Genomic DNA, 16375 nt, shown 5'->3' on the forward strand with positions numbered 1-16375 from the left:
ATGTGGGACACGATAAGCTATGATAAACCCATATTGGATGCCATGATTTCATCTTTTTTGGTAAATCTTACAAGGGTAGTACTAAAGATGGGGGATTGAATACCGTTTACATCATTGTGCTTAGTCGCTCTCTAACACTAAAAGCCTAAAATAGGCCCAAGAAAGAATAACCAAAAAAGTTAAATGGTCCAAATGATATCATTTCACCGATCCTTTTAAGGCGATAAACATTTGGTATGTAATTGGTAGAGTCTTTCGAGCAATCAATTTGGCGATTCCAGAAAGATAAGTCAGTAGCAATTTTATTTCTTTAGTACAAGTTAGAATTTGGTTCTAACTTTGTACTAAAGTAAGAGACAATTTGGTATCAGATCTAACTTGGTACCAATAACTTGAGTATAATTTGGTACAATTTAACTTTAAGCGTGCAAAATTATCATTATAACTTTGTTAAAGTTCTTCAAAGACTCCAATAATTAGACGTTTATCAAAGCTTCCTTATGGTTTAGTCTCCATAACAATTACGCATCAATTCACCCCATTACCCTTAAGCCTTATCCATCCTCTTTCTGGAGATTTATATTTTCTCCAATCACCATATTGTCCATATATAGATTATATACCCATATACCACCAATCTACCACCACCACCTTTCTTGTTATAAACACAATTTATGTCTTTCAAGCCCTTTTAATAGTGTCTTACCCTTCCGATTCATATATTTGAATATCATATACTCCCCCTTCTCTTATAAGTGCTAGACCACTTCACAATATTAAGTATTACATTACTTTTTTTTTTAATGTTGAATTCTCTTCGTTTCTCTTTTTATCACATGGGTACTAACACTTATATAGAAATGGCTATATATTGTTAAATGGAGTAAGAATTTACCCATTATTCCTTGAGTTCTTCCTTATTCCTAACTGTTATACTTCCTATATTTTTCTAATGTTTGTTGATGTACAACATTGATGATCAATTTCTCTAATTGTTAATTAGTAGTACTTATAAGAAGTTAGATAGTTTGAAATTAATATTGCGAGAATCTAATAAAATCTGACATGACAATATCTTTGTCTAGTAAAGATAAGGTTCTGTGGTGTATTGAATCCATTGTATAGGTATGGAGGTTGCTGCCCTTGAGGAAGTTTGTTTTCATCATATTATTGGTCGGGAAGGCAATAAATAAAGAAGCGAATTTCATGGTTTCAGGAGGGGCACTTCCATAATTCTCCTAACCCTTTTCTCTCCTCTCTATTATGTTAATTGATTGGTCTGAAGGGCTATTTTAATTGCTTTTTAGAGAGAAAACGTGTTATAGTATAGACTAAGGGAGGAAGAATTTGACCTAGTTATTCTTTGATTGGTAAAAAAAAATAAAAAATTGTTCGAGTAGAAATATTCGAAGCATTACGATACGTAGAAAATATAAATATATAATACTTCCGAGTTCAAATATTGAGGGGCCGTTTGGTTTCCATGAGGGTAAGGGAATGGAATCAAGAAAGGGGTAGAGGGTGAAAGGAAAGCAAAACTCTTAGATAAAAAATGTTGTTTGGTTGAATTTTTTTGTTTTTCTCTTACCTCTTTTTACATCCTTCCACCACCATCCTTCCTCTCATGTTTGCCGGAGCCTCGCCGGAACTCCCACCGCGTCGTCTCCCCGCCGGAACTCCCACCGCGCTGTCACCCCGCCGGAAATCCCACCGCACCACGCCGAAACTCCCGCAGCACTGCGCCTGCGATCTCCCCCTCCCCTTTAAGATCTGCCATTTTCGACTGCGATCTCTCCCTCCACGTCGTTCTCTTCCGGCCAGTGGACAACCCCCCTCCCTGCTTTCGGCCGTCGCACCCCTTCCCCCTTATAGTCGCAGCCCATTCATTCTCGAGGGTGGTGATTTATGGGTGAGGGTGGTGGTTTTTCGAGGTTGGTCGTGGGTAATGGGTGGGTGGGGGTGGTTTTTCGAGGGTGGTGGAAGATTAATTATTTGGCAAGTGTGGTTTGGCGGGGACGATGGTTTTTCGAGGGTGGGGGTGGTTTTCCGGAATTGCGGGTGGTTTTCCGGCAGGTGTGGTTGGCGGTGACGGTGGTGGAAGTGTGACAGTTCGGTGGTTAGAGTGGAGGGGTGATGGTGGTTGGTGTTGGTGTGGGGTCAAACAATGGTGGGTGGTAAAGGAGGTGGTCAATGGTTGGTCAATGATAGGTCAATGGTTGGTCAAGGAAAGGGTAAGTGAAACCTTAGGTGTAACACCCCTAAATTACTCACTTTTAAATAAATAATTTAATAAACAATATTTGAGTAATTTAGGATTATTACCGCCACGTGACTAACACGCTTTCGACAACCAACTACTAACTAACCAACATAACTTGCAGCGGAAGACTTTAACCAAATATAATAATACTTGTTTATTAATAAAAGTAAATATTGTCTCAAAACTCAAAATAAATGAAACACTCTAATCTAGGTGAAGATCCCTTTCCTAGTATGCTCCCATGCACATCCAAAATTCACCTGCAAATCTGCTTACCAAAAAGGTAAACAGGGCAAAGCCAAATAGGAAAAAGAAAATACGCGTCAGTATAAAACTGAGTACGAAATGTAGATAAGTAACACATTTGTTAGTTCGTCATAATTTTTCATTTCGAGAACTCCATAACCAATAATTCAAGAATAACACTTTAAGAATAAACTATTTTCAAACACTTAATAATAATTGAAGAAATAACATTTTAAGAACAAACTCTTGCCAAACACTTAAATAATAATTTAAGAACAACCTTTTAAGAACAAACTCTTTCCAAACACTTGAATAGTAATTCAAGAATAACCTTTTTAAGAATAAATTCTTTCCAAACAACTTGGATTAAAAACAATCTTGAAAATAATTACTCTTCTTATTTCCCCTTCTATTTTGCTAAGTGTGCACACCCCCAAGCTAGTCATCCCATCACGGAGCTATATCAAGGGGTAACTATAATTGCCAACAAGTGGTCTTTGAATCTCTTGATATTAATCAAGCGGAAATAATAATAATATGACTTGTAAGTCATGAACAAACATCCTTTCCTCATAAACAACTTTTTGAACATTCAAAGTTCATACCTTGTAAAAATAATTTGATTTTCCAAAAAGGATAACAAAACTTCTATATAAAATAATTGATAAAATCATTCCTCCTTTTCACATTCAAGAGTGAATAATAAAACATTGTAACCATTTTAAAACAAATTTCTAAACCAATCCAACCAATAAAATCAATAAACAACTTTATCATATAAACCACATTTTAAAAGATCTAGCTACATAACGTACACCTTGATCTTGCACAAAAAGTATATATACTAGTATCTCCACTTAGTCTTAATCTTGAACGATCTCCTAACAAACCAATAATAAAAATCTAATAAGTAACTTATCACATGAACTCAATCATGAATGTAAACATGAATAACCTATCATGAGCATAATATTTTTGAGTAAGAAACATAGAAAATCTTATTCTTTTCTTAACCCAAAGAAAATTATAACTTGAATAAGAAATATAAAACTAGAATAGATAAGAAGAGAAAGAAGAACCTTGAAGTATGAATTCTCCAAAGTTTTTGTGTGGAAAAGATGACTAAAGATGTGGGGTATTTATAGGAGTAGAATAGGTAGTACTTAATTTTCAAAATTAAAGAGTTTGTAACCTTCACCATATATTAGGAGATAAACCAAGATTTGTAACCTTCATCATAAATTTGGAAAACAAAACTCCCCTATTAACTTCACAATCCCGTCAAAAATAATGGCCTAAAAAAAAATTTTTTTTTTTTTTTGGTTTTTTGAATAATTTTGACTAGGATTTAAAACCAAAAGTTTAATAAATCCAATTTTGGCGCCATCTTCGGTCCCTGATTAGTTTTTTGAATGTTTTATTTTTTGGTCCGAAATCTTTGAAGGGATGTTAAAATAAGGATGTAAGTACTTGATCATTTAATATGTCAATCAGAAAATCCAAAAAAAGAAATTGAAAAGAGGCACAATTAAATGATTAATAAAGAAATTACAAATAAAGTTGCAATTTTACAAAACCCAAAAAAAGTTGCAACTATCCATTATAAAAGACCAAAGGCGGAAAAATTTAACTTGGACCGAAACAAAGTGATAAAAATAATTGAAATTTATATTAGATAATATCAAATTTATTAAAAAAAAATTATGGATTAAGGTATGTTCTTTTTAATTAATTTTTTTTGCACTATTTTTAATAAAATATTATGAACTAATCTAAACTTATTCAGAACAGTAAACAATAGGGGTAAAATTAAATTTATCATTTTATTACTCCGATTCATTATGCAGTTCTACAATATACACATATCAAAATTTTATATTAAATGAAAATACAAGTGGGAGTATAAGACTAAAAACTAGAGAAAGATTGAAATTTATATGCATTAACAACCTTTAAGGGTCTACAACATGACATAAAAATAAAAACATATTTTCATGGCCTAATATGTCTACTTCTATGACCCAATCTATTTTCGAGTTCAGTCGTTCATTAAAATTAATCAGCAACAATCTTATTTCACAAAACTTATTCAAGTTTTCAGAAAAATTAAATTGATTTCATATATAATACTTAGTTACTATGAAAAAATATAGCGTGTCATTGAAATTCTCAAATAATTATAATAATTCTCTGTCGAAAAATAAAGTAATAAAATACAGAATTTGCAAAACCTAAAAAAATCGAATAAAGAACAAAAATTGCAAAGAGAAGAGAGAAATAACCCAAAAATTTTGAGCGTTTGACATTAAATTGAAAAACAAGTGGGAGAATTGAATAAGAAACTTGATTCGCAATAAGCTTAATTGTCGGCGTCATTTGCAGTTTTGCAGTGATCTTTTCTTTCCATTTTTTTTCTATTTTTCCTTTTATTCTCTTTTACCTTTATTTATTTGGGCGATGTGTTTGGGGCCTGGGCAACTGCCCCTCTCGCCCATGCCCAAATACGGCCCTGATCTTCTTGACCAAGCAAGCATTGGGAGAGGATCATGAAAACCCAGAGGCCGGGTCAGAAGCGGTATGGATGCGTAACAACATACGAAGCCTATCCCTACATCAATCACAAAGTGACTGTTCCTAGGAATTCCTTAAATGTATCAGAGATTAAGAAACTTTTTAATGAAAATATTCCGATTATCATTGTCATTGAGATAAATGATGATTATCCCTCACATGGACAACGGTGTTATTTGGGATCAGGGAAAGAAAGAAACACTATTGCAGGGAAAAGAATAACCCATGCTGTTGTTCTAGTGGGAGAATATGTGGCTGAGGAGGGTGATCAATTTGGGCTTCAACCGGATCGATATTGGATCTATCAAACATCACCTCCAATAGAATTAAGGGAGGAGGAAAGTTTATTCGGGAATGGATTGAGCATTCTTCATCCTAAGGTGGTCATTGCTGCTTTTTATGGGATTTCGTACCCTCCAGCGGTTTTAGCATCCCCGGGTGTCGCGCAACAGATCAGAAATCAGCAAGACAAATGCTTTCTGGAGAATCATCCAACAAGAGGGTCAGGCAATATTGATTAGTTGTCTATTGTTTACTATGAACAACTACCAGTATTGATTAGTTAATTTTGATATGTGATCATGTGGAATCCCTTTGTCTGATTTTAGTGTAGACGATGTCTGATTACTGGCACATAACTTTGAACATCTTTAGGTAGCTCTCCAACAGTTACGTTGTTGGCTTGGGAATCAGTTGGTTTGATGCTATTTACATGGAAAGCTTAGAAATTTTGTATGCACTTTAATTTAAAAGAACGTATTGTGTCGGACTCGTCCAATACTAGAATCAACTGAAACAATACAAGAATCAACTGAAAGAATATAAATATCAACTGAAAAACAACATCAACTGAAAAAATACAAGTAGCAACTGAAAGAATACTATAATCAACTGAAAGAATATAAATATCAATTGAAAAACAACAACAACTGAAAACATATGTGTATAATACAAAACAACAAAAACTGAAACACAAACCCTAACAACATGAAATAAATACACTAATAAACTGAAAACATCCAAAAATAGAAAAAAACAAAACAAATATCTCAACTACACTAAGAACTTGAAATCTACCTTGGATCATAATCACCATCTTTCTCTTTCTTCTTCCCAGTAGTAGACAGTGCCAAAATTTTGTAACACCCCCACGACTCCTCCTTTTATAAACTAGGAGAAATTACGGGAGTTGTTATGCCACGTATGATAATACGTAAGGCTAATCAGATAATACAGCGGAAGTCTTTTTAAAATAAACTGAAAATACTTTAATACAACGGAAATAAGAAAGTATGTAAATGAATTACAAACTCCGAGACTATCCCATACTAGTCTCATCTTCAAAAGTCAAACCTTGACCCCATTGGTCAAGTAAAGTCAAATATAAAATTCAAGATAACTTAAATAAGAAAGTACTCGTGTACTAAAACTCCCATCCGGATGCTTATGATTTCCATGCACATCAAGAACTTGTACCTGCAACTTCTTCTCTAAACTCTGCTCACCAAATGGATCATCACAGGGTTGTTGAGGAAAAACAACAACCAAAAGAAACAAAGAAACACATACATCAGCAACGCTGAGTACATAACACAACTAACTAATGCGAATAATAATGCATGCAATCCTCAATCACTTCGGCTTGCTCTTCTTATGACTCTACATGCGACAAGCATATAACTGAACTTACTAAATACTTTCTTTTATTATTATTTGGCAATGAACGGGCACCGTCCTCCTCTTGGAGTCATACGGGCTACTATTCCTTGTGTAAGAGATCCCACACCTCTTACTAAAGTTCCATGAACTTTAAATAACTTGACTCGAGAATTTTAAGCTTGTTAGTAATGAACGAGGGTGAGAGTGAGCCTCTAGACTCAACATCTCAGAGATAAAGAATACGAGTGACACCTAGTCCACTCAAAGATCTTGATAATTGGAATTCCATAAACTTGCTCGATAAAATAAAAGCATTAACATCGTCATGCTAAACTATATGCAGGAGTATAGTTTCACACTAACTCCCTCCTTATGTTCAATACTCATGGGGGATCCATCCCAAGAGTTTTATTGCCAAAGCCCATTATGTGTGAGACACAATCACAATAACACATCTAGCAAATAAATTAATTTCTTATCTTTCTTTAACAAGTGAATGCAACAAACACCATAGTTAACTCAATTCTAAATTCTTTGAGACCTTGCTCATGTTATTACTTTAATGACTCCATGAGTCCTTTTTCTTACTTTCTTAAGGATCCATGATCCAATCAATTGAGTCATTGCTCAATGATTCAACTACTTGTGAGTCCTTGCTCAATAACTTTAACTTGTGAGACCTTGCTCAATAACTTTAACTTGTGAGACCTTGCTCAATAACTTGAAACTTGTGAGACCTTGCTCAATAACTTGAAACTTGTGAGACCTTGCTCAACAAAATATAACTTCTCATGAGACCTTGTTCAATAATATATAAAACTTCTAATGAGACCATGCTCAATAAAATATATAACCTCAAATGAGACCATGCTCAATAAAATATATAACCTCAAATGAGACCATGCTCAATAAAATATATAACCTCAAATGAGACCATGCTCAATAAAATATTCATAGGCAAGCCATAACTTCAAGAGTAACTTTAATAACTTTAATCATGCTCAAAAGCAATAATCATCAATCACATGCTTTTCAAATATAGGAATAACTCAAAAGTTCCATTCCTAATCTCCTTTCTAAGTTCTCAACATATACTCAAACAATTTCAAGGCATAAGCCTCTCCTTACTCCTCATGCTCAATAAAAAATATATATCCTTTGAAACTACTAAAGTCAAGGTCAAAGTGTATGTACCTTGATTACACAAAAATCAACAGTCAAAAGTTTGACTGGCTTTAATTATTCTTGAAACCTACCAACAATAAAGTACTATCAATTAGTACTTCCAACAACAATTCAAGGCTACTAATAAATAAAAATCAGCATTTTAAATATAATAATAAAGCTGATTTTTCCTTAAAAAGACTTTAAAAACTATTTTAAAGTCATAACTTGAAAACCTTTACTAGTAGGCAAAACCCACTATAAACTAATGCTTAAAACTTCATAAAAACTACTAATTTACTTAATAATTTATTGCTGTAAATTAATTAATAATAATAACAGAATTTTTTTTTTTTTTTTACAAGTGGTTCGAAAACCACCAATCTGAAAAACTAACCCAACCGGCGCCACCACAAGCACCACCCGCACCACCACTGACGCGACGGTGGCAGCGGCGCTCGTGCCCAGTCGCCGGTCACCTACTGCTGGCCGGCAGTGGCCGCTTCTCCCGACGGAGCTCGCCGGCGAACCACCACCGTGGTGGCCGGAATTCGCCAACAAAGAGAGGGGCGAGAAGAGAGAGAAAAAATATGGAAGAAACCCCAAAAATTTCAGAAAAATCATTACCTCTTTGCTTCCCTTTGATATTTGCAAGATCTTCCTATAAATTTCAAAAACAAAACTAGATTAGAAGCTAGAATTATTGAAGAGGATTACTTGAAAAACTTACTTGAGGAAGAACAAAGGTTTGAGAGGAAAAAACCCACTTACTCCTTTTTGAGAAATGGTGGCTAGTGAAGAAGATGGAAAATGATGGGAAACTTTAGGTTTTCCCCTTTTTATAGTGGTAGTCATTTTGTGTAAAAGACTAAAATACCCTTACTCATCAAATTGCCAAAATAAATTTGATGATCAATTTCCAAAATAATCTTCCTACTAATATTAATAAAATACTTTCTTGAAAATACTAAAATACTTCTTTGTGGAAATACTCAAATACTATTTTGATAAAATGACCAAAATACCCTTCTGCTCTTAAATACTGAAATTAAATAGCTTTAATAATTAAAAATGATTAAAACTATTTAATTTAATATCTTAAAAATATGGGGGATTACAAATTTTTCCTGAAGATGCGACACTCTTCACTTTCTTCGACTTCGGGCTACATTACAATTACAACAACAAAAACGCTTAAAATTTGAAAACAAAAAAAAAAAAATTGCAGCAAAAATCAAACGAAATTATACCTAGAATCATCATCTCTGATCCTTCACCATATTTGCGATGCAACAATAATGAATTACGAAACAAAAAACACGCTAAGTTCCAGCAAGAAGCAGAGAGCAGAAAAATTCTAGAATAATCAGTAAATATATCGGTTTCTTTGAAAAGAAGAAGAATCAGTTTTAAAACTAGCGAGAATCAGCAGATATCCAAAAAACAGTTTCAAACTCGAAAAAAGATAATGACCTAATAACCGTTAAATGTTTTTTCTAAAAATAAACAAAGCTGCTGATCAACAAAACAAATATGAAAAAAAAGCCCGCGTGTTTTTGATGGGATAAGCCCGTCCGACGGAAGGTAGGGTCAGACGGTCTGACCCAATACTTTCACTTAATTTAATCAGTTGGTATTTGATGCATACAACAATTTACATAGAAAGAAACTTCTCATAGATGAAACTTTCGAGGAATAATGTTTTTTTCACATTATTAATATGGAGTGCAGCAAAATTGATTAGATGGTGGGAAAGCAAGTCATCTGTTGACTCTGAATTCTACTCTGATTTCAATCAATTTGGTTTTAGACCTGATGATTGGCTATTACATGGTGAGTCTGCCCTGCATCGGTGCTCCAATTAGTTGTTCTCTTAGCTTAATTGATTGAAATTGAAGAAATTACATATCTCTCATATGGTTGTTGCTTTTCTGGCTGTAGTATGCATTCACTTGTTCAGATAGTTTATGTCTTTTCCGGTTGTAGTATGCATTTACTTGTTCAGATAGTTTTGCATAGTAACCACTGTGTGCATCAATTAGCATCGATGTTCTTGAACATATATCGCAACAACTTCAGCATCATGATTCATGCCCAAGAAGAAGCTGAATTGTTCCACAACTGTGCAGGTAGCTCACCTTCTTCTGGGACTTTGATCAGGCATGCCATAAACACTACTCATTTCGGCTTATCTTCATAAGCAAGCAATCCTAGAAGAAGCGGGAGAATGAGTTTAAGTCCCGTCTTCTAGAGTCACTAAGATAATGTTGGAACATTTATAGGGTAATGGGTTTGAAACTCATAAGGGTATGTACTAGAAGAGGAGGAGGTCTAGTATGCAAAAGACTAGTGTGCATCAAGTGGCAAAACGCATTGATAAACCAAGGGAGACAGAAGACTGGCCGCGAGTCGCGACAGGCGTCGCGAGTCGCGACCAGTGGCCCGTCGCGAGTCGCGACATGCGTCGCGGGTCGCGACCAGCGCCTCGCGACTCGCGAGCTTCTTCGCGAGTCGCGACGTGTCTTCTGCCTTGGAATGCGAAAAGTTGCCTCGACGGTTTTATATCCGTTGTGATGCTTTGTTGATCATTTTAATGACTTTTAAGGTCCTTTAATCAGTAGATTAAAGACCTTTGATGAGTGATTAAATGGGGTTATGTGATTAACCTCTCAGTCAATGTGATTAAATGGGGTTATGGTTACACTCTAGTCAATGAAAGGTTTATTCTTCCTATATAAACCTTGGGATTCCTATGAGTGAAGGGTTAGAAAGAAAATCAGAATTTTCTATTCTATACTCTCTCAAATACTTCTTGCTTAGCTTAAGAGAAAACTTGCAATCTTCTCTTGAGTGTTCTTCACAAACACAAAACACAAGTTCTTGTTGATTCACTTAGAAGATCATCTAAGTGGATTGTTTCTCTCCATTGTATCTCATTAGTTATTTCGTGTTAACCCGGTGATCCTAGAGGGGCGAAATTAAACTAATAGGAAAGCGTAGTTTCCGTGCCTTGGAGTGGATATCCGGTTCTCTCATTGATCACAATATAACAATCTATTAGTTTAATTTTCTTTCTTTTCGGATATGGCTCAATCACTCAAGGACATGACTATGAACTTCCAAAAGTTGGATAAGTTTGAGGGGGTGGGCTATCGGAGGTGGCAAAAGAAGATGCACTTCTTGTTGACCGCCTTGAATGTGGTGTATGTGTTATCAACTCCTATGCCACCACTCCCGGAAGATGGAGAGGAAGAGCCTCTTGAGACTACTAGGAAGAGGATAAAGTGGGAGAATGATGACTACATTTGTCGTGGTCATATTCTCAACTCTCTCACCGACCCGTTGTTTGATCTCTACCAAAATGTGGAGAGTGCAAAGGAACTTTGGGATGCTCTTGAGGCCAAGTACATTTCGGAAGATGCTTCAAGTAAGAAATTCCTTGTTAGTAATTTTAATTCTTTTAAAATGACTAATGATCGGCCTATTATGGAGCAATTCCATGAGGTTCATCATATTTTGAACCAAATAAGATCACATGGTATGGTGATGGATGAGGCAATTGCGGTTGCCTCAATCATTGACAAATTACCAAATTCTTGGAAAGATACAAAACATCTTTTAAAACATAAAAAGGAAGACATGTCCATGGAGCAATTAGGAACTCATCTTCGTATTGAAGAGGGGATCCGGGCTCAAGATGGGGTTAAGGATACTACTCCTAGTATTCCTAAATCTACCGTTAATTTGGTAGAGGTTGGTGGGTCTAGTAAGACCAAGAAATCCAACAACAACACAACAACAACATAACAAAACCAATGTTGCAAACAAGAAGAGGAAGACCCTCTCTTGTTGGATATGCAATGGTCCTCATCTTAAGAGGGATTGTCCTTCTAACAACAAGAAGAAGACAAAGAACACACAACCTAGTGTTGTTCAAAACCAAGGTAACAATGCACATGTTAATGTAATTGAAGAAATGCATTTTGTTGCTATGATTTCTGAAATTATGTGTGTGCAGGTTGATGATTCTTGGTGGATAGATTCGGGAGCCTCTAGACATGTGTGCAATAACAAGGATTTCTTCAAGTCTTTGAAAGATTTGGATGATGGTCCAATCTTGTATATGGGGAATGATTCTACGGTAAAGGCTAGAGGCATAGGCCAAGTAGAATTGTTGTTAACCTCGGGAAAGACTTTAACTCTCCGGGATGTTGTGTATGTACCGGAAGTTAGGAAGAATCTTGTGTCAGGAGGTCTCTTGAATAAGTATGGTTTTAAAGTTGTTTTTGAGTCGGATAAATTTGTACTTTCCAAGGGTGGTATTTTTGTTGGACAAGGTTTCTTTTGTAATGGAATGTTTAAATTTAGTATTGATAATAAAATTGGTACTAGTTCTATTTACATGCTTGATGTTTCTTCTCTATGGCACAATCGTTTATGTCATGTGAATTATCGTAGATTATATGACATGTCTAAAATGGGGTTATACCTCCTTTCGATTTAAAGTTAGAGAAGTGTCACACTTGCGTGCTAAATAAAATTACAAAAAATCCTTATCCTAGTGTGACTAGACAAACGGTATTGCTTGAATTGGTGCATAGTGACTTGTGTGACTTTCATAGTTCACCTTCTTTAGGAAATAAAAAATATATTGTAACTTTTATTGATGATTTTTCAAGGTTTTGTTACATATATTTTTATTTACTAAAGATGAAGCACTAGAAAAGTTTAAGACCTTTAAAATCGAAGTGGAACTCCAACTTAATCAAAAGATTAAAAGACTTCGAACGGATAGGGGTGGTGAATATTATAATCCAAGTTATTTTAGTTCCATTGGTGTAATTCATGAAAAACCGCCCCATACTCACCTCAAAGTAATGGTATAGCGGAAAGGAAAAATAGGGTCCTAAAAGAAATGGTTAATACCATGCTTTCTAATTCGGGTCTTAATGACGGTTTTTGGGGTGATGCAATTTTAACTGCATGTTACATTTTAAATCGAGTTCCTAATAAAAGGAATAAGACTACCCCTTATGAACTTTGGTGTAATAAAAAGCCTAATCTCAATTACCTTAAGGTATGGGGTTGTAGGGCAATTGTCAAATTGACGGAACCTAAAAGGAAAACTTTAGGTGAAAAAGGAATTGATTGCATTTTTATAGGCTATGCGGTACATAGCAAAGCCTATAGGTTTTATGTCATTGAGCCCAATGACTTTGTCTCTATTCACTCCGTAATAGAGTCAAGGGATGCAATATTTGATGAGACTAGATTCTCATCGATTCCAAGACCAAAGGACATGATACCTAGTACTAGTTCCAATGTTGTAGATGACATTTCAAATGATCATGATACTACAACACCGGAAATTAGGAAAAGTAAACGAATTAGAAAAGAGAAATCTTTTGGACCGGATTTTCAACTATATTTAGTTGAAGGGTCAAGGGAGTCAATTTCGACTCAAATTTCATATTGTTACAATATGGAGGAGGATCCTAGGTCCTTTGATGAGGCTATGAAGTCTCATGATTCTGCTTTCTGGAAAGAGGCAGTGAATGATGAAATGGATTCTATAATGGGTAATCACACTTGGATTTTAGCTAATTTACCTCCCGGTTGCAAACCCCTAGGTTGTAAATGGATTTTTGTAAGGAAAAAGAAAATCGATGGAACCATACTAAAACATAAGGCCCGGTTAGTGGTCCAAGGTTTTAGGCAAAGATATGGTATCGATTACTTTGATACTTATGCTCCAGTAGCTAGAATAGCTACTATTAGACTATTGATAGCATTAGCTGCGATTCATGGTCTAGTAATTCACCAAATGGATGTAAAAACTGCTTTTCTTAATGGTGAATTGGAGGAGGAAGTGTACATGAATCAACCTGAAGGGTTTGTGGTTAAAGGTCAAGAAACTAAAGTTTGAAATTGTAGTAGATCTTTGTATGGTCTTAAACAAGCACCTAAGCAATGGCATCAAAAATTTGATGAAGTTGTGTTGTCTAGTGGGTTCAAAATAAATCAGTCCGATAAGTGTGTATATAGCAAATTTGATAATAACGGTAAAGGAGTTATAATTTGCTTATATGTTGATGATATGCTTATTTTTGGGACTGATTTGGAACAAGTGGAAAAGACCAAAGTCTTCCTTTCCTCTAGCTTCTCCATGAAAGATTTGGGTGAAGCGGATGTTATTCTAGGTATTAGAATAATAAGAGGGAAAGGGTCGTTTTCTTTATCACAATCTCATTATATTGAGAAAGTGGTCAAGAGGTATAATGAGTCAAATTCGACTCATTTTGCTACTCCTATGGATCCTAGTATTCACTTGGTTCCGAGTAGTGGTACTCCAATTTCACAATTGGAGTATGCAAGCTTAATTGGAAGCTTGATGTATGCTATGACTAGCACTCGGCCGGATATAGCCTTTGCTATTGGCAAGCTCAGTAGGTATACTAGTAATCCTAGTATGTTGCATTGGCAAGCATTGAGAAGAGTGTTAAGGTACTTGAATAAGACCTTGGATTATGTCATAACATACAATAGAGAACCTTCTATCTTAGAAGGTTACTCGGATGCTAGTTGGATTTCGAATAAGGAAGATTATTCATCCACTAGTGGTTGGGTGTTTCTTCTTGGAGGAGGTGCCATTTCATGGGCTTCCAAGAAGCAAACATGTATAACGGATTCCACTATGGCATCGGAATTCATTGCTTTGGCTTCTTGTTGCAAGAAGCGGAATGGCTAAGGAATGTGTTGAGTGAGGTGGACTTATGGGTGAAACCAATGTCACCTCTTGCTATCCATTGTGATAGTGCATCAACCATAGCTAAAGCATATAGTGAAGTCTACAATGGCAAGTCAAGGCACATTGGAGTTAGACATAGCTATGTGCGGGAAATGATAAGGAATAGTTGTATAACTATTAATTTTGTTCGGTCTAGTTTGAACTTGGCGGATACGTTTACAAAACCGTTGTCAAGGGAACTAGTGAACAAAATGAACAAAGGGATGGGTCTTAAGCCTATTGATCAACCTATGGTGAAGGAAAACTCTATTTGATGTCTAATACAACGTTAGATCTCAAATTCAAGGAGGATAGTACTTCTCTAAGAGGTTGGGAGCACTTGTTTAATACATCCCGAGGTTAGTGCTTGTTGCTACAATGATAAAGAGGTTGAATTTTATTCTTAATAAATCTTTGATAAGGTGCTCAATTGTAGGAGCATGTCCGGAAAGATTTACCTATGTAAGCTAGAAGTTTGGCCGCTTCATCAAGTCTTAGGCTTGACTTGGAATGCTTATGAATGGATATGGACACCAAGGCTTCATAGGTGTCGGAGGTTTTAAGAACCTAGTTTATGTTTGTGTGTATTAGTAACTTCAATAATTTGTAATGGTTATATGATTCAAAGCTTTGTCTATCATTATGATCTAAATTATTGTAAAGATTACTTTTACTAAATGGAAATTCAATCGTTAGATATTTCCATGATGCATGAACATGTGTGTTTGCGATTTATAGCAAGTTGAAAAACTTTTCAACATTACCCTATAAATGGGAGGAGGATTGTTGGAACATTTATAGGGTAATGGGTTTGAAACTCATAAGGGTATGTACTAGAAGAGGAGGAGGTCTAGTATGCAAAAGCTAGAGTGCATCAAGTGGCAAAACGCATTGATAAACCAAGGGAGACAGAAGACTGGCCGCGAGTCGCGACAGGCGTCGCGAGTCGCGACCAGTGGCCCGTCGCGAGTCGCGACAGCGTCGCGGGTCGCGACCAGCGCCTCGCGACTCGCGAGCTTCTTCGCGAGTCGCGACGTGTCTTCTGCCTTGGAATGCGAAAAGTTGCCTCGACGGTTTTATATCCGTTGTGATGCTTTGTTGATCATTTTAATGACTTTTAAGGTCCTTTAATCAGTAGATTAAAGACCTTTGATGAAGTGATTAAAGTGGGGGTTATGTGATTAACCTCTCTAGTCAATGTGATTAAAATGGGGGTTATGGTTTAGCTACTCTAGTCAATGAAAGGTTTATTCTTCCTATATAAACCTTGGGATTCCTATGAGTGAGGGGTTAGAAGAAAATCAGAATTTTCTATTCTATACTCTCTCAAATACTTCTTGCTTAGCTTAGAGAAAACTTGCAATCTTCTCTTGAGTGTTCTTCACAAACACAAAAACCAAGTTCTTGTTGATTCACTTAGAAGATCATCTAAGTGGATTGTTTCTCTCCATTGTATCTCATTAGTTATTTCGTGTTAACCCGGTGATCCTAGAGGGGCGAAATTAAACTAATAGGAAAGCGTAGTTTCCGTGCCTTGGAGTGGACATCCGGTTCTCTCATTGATCACAAATATAACAGATAATAGCGTCCAAATTCTCAAGTCTGCTGATATGCTGCTTCAGCTTCATACCTTTTGCTGCTCTTACCTCTCGTGAACGGTCACCTGTTGGGGTCCTGCATAGAGTAAA

The 16375-nt window shown here is 35.8% G+C and overlaps 1 long non-coding RNA gene across 1 annotated transcript; it reads right to left on the bottom strand.

Annotated features, from left to right (window-relative positions):
- Positions 1 to 6321: 6321 nt before the first annotated feature.
- On the bottom strand, positions 6322 to 8727 carry LOC130590880 (uncharacterized). Its single transcript, XR_008968635.1, has 4 exons — positions 8672 to 8727; positions 8528 to 8561; positions 7931 to 7988; positions 6322 to 6574 (listed from the first exon to the last, which is right to left on the bottom strand). It is a non-coding gene; the product is annotated as an uncharacterized LOC130590880 (long non-coding RNA).
- Between the last annotated feature and the right edge of the window lie 7648 nt (positions 8728 to 16375).

This window comes from Beta vulgaris, chromosome 3 (genome assembly GCF_026745355.1).
Source record: "Beta vulgaris subsp. vulgaris cultivar EL10 chromosome 3, EL10.2, whole genome shotgun sequence".
In the NCBI taxonomy this organism is placed as follows: domain Eukaryota; kingdom Viridiplantae; phylum Streptophyta; class Magnoliopsida; order Caryophyllales; family Amaranthaceae; genus Beta; species Beta vulgaris.